Genomic DNA, 5,979 nt, shown 5'->3' with positions numbered 1-5,979 from the left:
GCTGATCTGACCATCTTGACACTCAGTGGTGGAAAGTAACTAAGTAAGTACATTTACTCATTGCATTACCGTGGGTCCAGGGTCTATTTACTGTACTGTATGTGTAGTTGAGCAATACTTGAGTGGATCCGAGAAGACCAGTGATCAGCGCAAATCAGGATGCATGTAAAGTAGTACAAGTACATTTACTCAAGCACTGTACTTTGAGGTACTTTTACTTTACTGGAGTATTTCCAATTGTCATTACTTTTACTTCTACTCCACAACATCTCGGAGGCAAATATTGTACTTTTACTCCGCTACAATTATTTGAAAACTTTAGTTACTAGTTACTTTGCAGATATAAATGATTACATTATAAAACATACATTAACCACTTTAGCCTTATTTTATACCAAGGCTATTTGAGAATAGCCGATCTACAAGCTCACCGCGACGCGTTGTGAGCTTGTAGATCTGCTATTTTCAAAAGATTTGTATGCATTTTGAACTTGTGAAATGGGACATTCTGCGTACTTTCTACTTTTGGTACTTTAACTAGATTTTGATGCTAATACTTTTGTACTTTTACTGAAGTAAATTTTCAATACCTTACTTTTACTTGTAACACATAGTATTTCTACATTGCAGTATTGATACTTTTACTTAAGTAAAAAATATTTAGTACTTTTTCCACCACTGTTACTCCACTCCACCACTGTTACTGTTCCTGGCACTGCGATGAATGATTGGATGTAAAAGCTCAACCATCCTGCAGATTCACAAGTCCACCCCTGCATGTTCTGCCAATGACGGACCTCCAGATTGGACATCTTGTTTACTTCACAGACTCAAGCCCATCAGTCCCGCCTGTAGGACAGACTGGACCGACACACACATTTCTGTACTTGCTGTATTAATTCCCCTTTAAGCGTCCATCTCAATAAAAGAGTGGGGGAATAAATGAATAAAAGCAACATGGAACAGGTACTAACGGGCAGTAAAATGTTCAGCTCTGCCCATTACACCGCCATTATGCCAGCCTCGTTTACATTTGCCCGCCTCTTTATGGCTCTCGCACCCCGAAAGCGGTGATTTTGGCCTGTAAAGCAGGCAGATAGAGAGAGAGAGAGAGAGAGAGAGAGAGAGAGAGAGAGAGAGAGAGAGAGAGAGAGAGAGAGAGAGAGAGAGAGAGAGAGGACATAGAGAGTTTATAAGAGACAGACTTCAACCCCTCCTCCTTCCATCCTCCATCTGTGCTGTTTGTGTTGTGGTTAATGTGAGATTGAGAGCCATTAATTAAGTCTGTGAATTTGCACGTGTGCGTGTGCGTGTGCGTGTGTGTGTGTGCGCGTGTGTGTGTGTGTGTGTGTGTGTGTGTGTGTGTGTGTGTGTGTGTGTGTTTGTGTGTGTGTGTGTGTGTGTGTGTGTGTGTGTGTGTGTGTGTGTGTGTGTGTGTGTGTGTGTGTGCTGTGTGGTACATGCAAGAATATAACAAGGCAAGGGCAAGTTATTACATATACGTAAGAGGGGAAGTATTGTATCCTACAAGAGGCTGTGCCATTGCGTCCTAAAATAACGATACGTGGGTATTATTATTCGTGGAGGAAGATGTTTTTTCAAAATATTGGTGTTAAGATGCTGTTTTTCTGTGAACACACTCCACATTGTTCATTAACCAATCGAGGAGATGAGACAAAGGTGCTGAAAACAAAAAAGAAATAGGAGAGGATGAGGATAAATTATGTTGTGACCTTAGAACCACCCACTTCATATATTGATAGTATGTATATTTAAACATTTGTTCTCGATTCTCTATTTTGTAACTGTAACGCGTGGGAGCCTGCAGGCTGCAGAAAATGGCCAAGTAAACTTGTGATGTGATAGTAGACTTGAAATTAAACTGCTGTGACATTAGCTGCAACAAATAGCGTTTTGCATGTATGATTACATAGATTATCAAGAGGTTCCACTCCACATTTTTTTCTAATTTCCTAGTTGTTGAGGGTCAGTGGTGGAAAAAGTACAGATTTTTTTTTTTACTTAAGTAAAAGTATCAATACTGCAATGTAGAAATACTCTGTTACAAGTAATTGTAATCCGGAATTAAAAATTCACTTGAGAGAAAGTACAAAAGTATTGGTATCAAAAGTACCAAAAGTAGAAAGTACTCATTGTGCAGAATGTCCCATTTCACAGGTTCAAAATTCATGCAAATCTTTTGAAAATAGCCGATCTACAAGCTCACAATGGGTCGCATCGCGACGCATTGTGAGCTTGTAGATCGGCTATTTTCAAATGGCCGAAATGTATATAGGGCTGAGTTGGTTAATGTGTGTTTTGTGATAATACTCTAAACCTGCAAAGTAACTACTAACTAGTAACTAAAGCTGTCAAATAATTGTAGTGGAGTAAAAGTAAAAATTTGCCTTTGAGATGTAATGGAGTAGAAGTAAAAATATAGAAAATGGGAAATACTCCAGTAAAGAAAAAAAATCCTCAAAAGTGTACTTAAGTACAGTAGTAAATGTACTTAGTTACTTTACACCACTGTTGAGGGTGCATTGAACGACGAGACTCAATATTAATATTAATGAGAAGGGAGGTGACGGGAGGACACAGTCTTCAAATGTCAGAAGTCCAGTCTGTTTTTATTCGTCTGTTTGACAGAGAAGCTTGCGGCTTAGAGAAAGAAACCGAAAATACACAGGGAAGAGACGTCCTCGCACATTTCAGCCACCCCAGGTGGTCCAGACTCAGAGGATTAATGTCAACTCTACATAGACAAATGACAAACAGAAAAAGTACCGAAATCGTGGAACTGCCTCTTCAGTGATCAGGAGCCACTCACTGCTGTCACTGCTGCCTCTTTGTTACTCCACAAAAAATGGAGGGTGTTGTACACACTGACTGACACTCTATCTCTCTCACAAACACACACACACACACACACACACACACACACACACACGCACACGCGCACACACACACTCACACACACACACACACACACACACAGCTTTGCAATTCAACGTCAAACTACCCTATTTTCCTTTCAGAACTTCATTACAAAATAACAAAAAATCACTACACGATAAATGCATTAAATAAATCATAAATTACAGTAATTTAAAACATAAATAAATGAATACAAATATTCACATGGAGCAAAAATATCCATGTGTATGCAACCTGTCTGTGCTAGCATCCAGTTGTGTCATATCAATCTAATATGCACGCACGCACGCACGCACGCACGCACGCACGCACGCGCACGCACACACACACACACACACACACACACACACACACACACACACACACACACACACACACACACACACACACACACACACGCACGCACGCACACAATCAATGTCCAAATCATGCGGCTGAACGTGGAAGGTTATTCTTCTATCTGCTGTATGGTTATACAAGTGCACGCATGCACGCACGCCCAACCGGCGACATATTGTCAATGCTAGAAGAAAGGCAGAACTTTGTCACTTTCCTCTCAGCCTTGTCAGAACCAGTTAAGAATGAGGGATGAAATTGGCCCTGAGGACCCTGAGGAATAAAGATAGCAACTTTAATTGGTCTGCCACTCTGTGTGAACCATTTGGATGGTTTAATCCTGCAACACTGTTCACCGTGTAAGTCTTTTATGTCGTTTCCATATCACAGGGAAATGTGTCACCATGCAAGACTCCCTCCATGTTAGTACCTGCTCCTACACAGTACAATCCAGTTCATTTAATTCTGAGGGCCCGTTCTAGCACCCAGCGCAAATTGTCAAAATGTACAGTAGTAGAAAGAGACAAAAAGTGCAGACGGCAGCTGTCATTGCTAGTTTACAACCAACACATTTTGTCATTTTCACACACTGCACCCACGTCGTATTAACCCATTAAAAACAGGGAAGGCATCTGTGTCGTTTTAGATTTTAGCGTTGGCTATTCAAAAATAGCAGATATACAAGCTCACAGCGCGTCACTTGTACATCTGCAATGTTCTCCCAATTTTTTAAACACCTTGAAAGTGTTTGAAAATGTCACTTTAGAAGGCATTTGTAGTATCGACCTTGAAATGAGTGGTGGTCTGGCACAACACACACATTTAACATGGTAGATGACATTGCATCGAGCTTAAAAACTGCATTAATGATCTGGGTCAGATTATCCATGTGATTGCGTCAGGCGAGTGCCCGTCGTCACCAGCCAATTTGCCATTCACAGGGCTGGTCTAAATGATGTTGTGCTCAGAAATGGCAGATTGGCACTCTATTTTTCATTATTCCTATTAACCACTTAAACCCTCTAGACTTGGACCTGAGTTGGCTCTGTACTTTTCTTTCTGTCTACACCAAATCTCCACACCAAAAATAACACAACGCAGTGTGAGCTTATAGATCGGCTGTTTTTTGGCTAATGTTCGCCCCCAGAATATGGATGCTGGGGTTTAAGTGGTTAATAAGAAATGAGAAAATAAAAAATAGCCGACGCTAAGAGTCATTGCGCGGTAAGGAGAGAGAGAGAGAGAGAGATCAGGAGAGAGAGAGAGAATTGGAGGGAAGAAGAGATGCATTAATGTCAATAAGTAGACTACAGTGCACCACTTCGTTACTGATAGATTGTTCAGATGGCAGATTGGACGTTCAAATGCCTTTTTAAATGCCTCATGTGAGAATGTCATGAATACCTCCTGGCTTTCTTCATCTGTCGCAGCTCAATAGACAGTCTTAATCTTAGCCAATCCGGATGGAATGTGGAAAATCGGACAGATCCGTGTTGATCACATGACTATAGAGATACTGTGTACCGATTAGCTGTTTTGGCAACAGGCCAATCTGAAAGATTTGGTTCAGAAGTTCGGCTTTGGCATCCAGGCATTTCACAGCGACCGGGAGATTAGCTGCTCACAGGCAGACGGACGGACAGGGCACAAAGCATAGTCTCGGCCATGCCTTCCGGCCTGGCGATAAGCAAAAACGAGACCTATAGATAGGTAGTGGTGGTGAGGTCCACAAAGCCCCACATCACATCTAAGATGACAGTTTAGCATTTTTCTTAAGAGAAACATTGTCACTTGGGAAGAAGAAAAAAAAGAACATTGACAGTTCGATTGTGGGTTAGAATCACTCCACTGAGTTCCAGCAAACAGTGTTACGCTCTTCAGATATCTGTGGTGGGCTGATCTAGATGGCACAGCTTCACATCAGACGAACGGGGGAGTTGTCTTATCGACCACGGGATCAGGAAGAGGATCTGTTCACTGAGCTAACCCGTAACATTATCTGCTCAGAAGCCACAAGAGAGAGAGAGAGAGGTGAAAGCAATCGGAAAGACCAGAAGTCCAACAGGAAGGAGTCCAGGCCAAACATCTACTGGCCCGGTTATAGCATGAATTAGCCATGGTTCACATGACGCTTGTATACAAGCGTCATGGTGCCGAGTCCCCCTGGTCTAAAGTTGTGTTCGATTTTTTCACATTGCCATCTCTCACATAAACATAAACGTTCAGATTTCAAATATAAAGTGCTTACCACTGAGCCACGGATGTTACAAGGCGATGCGGACCGCGATGAGTACCCGTATCTCCCGTATTGTTCAATAACAAGTATTTTAATCCCATCGCCGGCCATTTTCTCCAAATTGTCTCCGATACTTTCAACCATGCGACACTAATGGTTGGGAGGTGTATTGCACTCTGATACATTACAAAACAAAAAAAACGAAAAAAGAAAATGGCCGGCGATGGGATTAAAATGCTTTTTATTGAACAATACAGGAGATACGGGTACTCATCGCGGTCCGCATCGCCTTGTAACATCCGTGGCTCGGTGGTAAGCACTTTATATTTGAAATCTGAACGTTTATGTTTATGTGAGAGATGGCAATGTGAAAAAATCGAACACAACTTTAGACCAGGGGGACTCGGCACCATGACTGTCATGGTATGACAGTCATGTTTCAGGGCTAAGCATGAATGAAACATGAATGT

Source organism: Gymnoscopelus braueri, assembly GCF_963280865.1.
Source record: "Gymnoscopelus braueri genome assembly, chromosome: 6".
NCBI lineage: Eukaryota > Metazoa > Chordata > Actinopteri > Myctophiformes > Myctophidae > Gymnoscopelus > Gymnoscopelus braueri.
This window is presented reverse-complemented; position numbering follows the sequence as displayed.